The sequence below is a fragment of the Nothobranchius furzeri genome, chromosome 7, assembly GCF_043380555.1.
Source record: "Nothobranchius furzeri strain GRZ-AD chromosome 7, NfurGRZ-RIMD1, whole genome shotgun sequence".
Taxonomy (NCBI): domain Eukaryota; kingdom Metazoa; phylum Chordata; class Actinopteri; order Cyprinodontiformes; family Nothobranchiidae; genus Nothobranchius; species Nothobranchius furzeri.
In genome coordinates, this window is record NC_091747.1 from 48,854,047 (window position 1) to 48,855,568 (window position 1,522).

Consider the following 1,522-nt stretch of genomic DNA (forward strand, 5'->3'; position numbering starts at 1 on the left):
GCTGTGGGGTTTTTTTTTTTCTTGCTGTGCCATGGCTTTTCTTCTCTAATCGTTCTGTAGCATTGCTGCCTGGAAGGTGGAAGTAGCAAGACTCTCCTGGTGTGGGACGGAGGAAAACCCTTGACAGCTACACAAATATAATTTCAAATCAATCACTCTTATTTCCAGGTTTCTGGATTGTGGCAATCATTTTTCTTGTCCGTGTGTGTGTCCGTCCGTGTGTGTGTTTGTGCGCGCGTGTGTGTGTTTGTGCGCGTGTGTGTGTGTGTGTGTGTGTGTGTGTGTGTGTGTGTGTGTTACTATTATTATTTGATTTCTTTAATAGAAACCAGAAATGGTAAGACAGCTGCTCACGGGGGGGAAAGGCAGCGATAATTGGACTTTGGAGGTCCCTTAATGCAGATGTGCCTATACCAAAGAGGCGGTTTGTAATAAGAACCCCAGAGTTTACACACCCTTCCTACCAGTTATTTCCCACCACAGCTGCATGAAAGAACACTTTTTTTTGAGCTGACGAGTGTGGATGCTGATAATCTATCCCTAAAGAACCAAAATCAGAGGCGTCTAAGACAAAAATAGCCATAGTCTTTGTCTAGCAGGATTATTAAATTATCTGTTAAACTTTTGTTGATGATTCTAGAATAAATCTAAACCAGAAAATAGGATAGAACCACATTGTCGTCCCCCCCCCCCCCCCCCCCCAAGCCATCTGTAACTGATAAATGAAACCTATTGTCTGATTTCTCCCTCTGCTGTGGATTAAAATAGGCTCTGTAAGATCAACGGGAATAAAAGGGAATGAAGATATCGGAACATTGCTTCTCCTGCAACAGAATTAGCTTCTGACCTGCACTCTCGTTTATTTTTTGTTTCTTTTATGAATTTGCACCCCAGGAACTTCTGTTCAATATTTAAACACCACTTATAGGTTGGGATGATTTTACACCCAGTGGACCAACACATTAATGGTAACTCCAGGCTGAATTTGATCAAGTTTATGAGAAAGGTTTCTTTAAATGACCTGGGGGACTAGAAAAAATAAACTATCTTGTCACCAACAGTATATTTCTTTCAGTTAACTGTTCTGATGCTAAATGCTCGGTGGAGTTGCGGGAAACGGCGACAAGTGTAAATCATTGAATATGAGCCACTAGATTCAGTGGGGAAACTGGAAAGCACATCATTGGTTTTATTTTCCAGAGCTGGGCGTGACCTGTAAGGCTGATCTCACACTTGGTCAATAAGGAAAAGCAATAAATTCTGTTTGGTTGATGGATTTCTTTTGTTTGAACCCCTTCCTTGTTTGTTGTGTTAGATTTCAGTACGGAGGACGGTCAAATGAGGGATTTGTTCATGCGTAACTAACTGTCCACTTTTGTACTGTAATTTCCTTTGAGTATTATATCAGCGTTGTCTGATTTTTTCCTGTGCCTTTCATTCAAAAGTTGTATTGACAACTTTTAGTGGGTTTAAATATTAAAATAAAAGAAATATATATATAGATATATATACTTGGATCTGT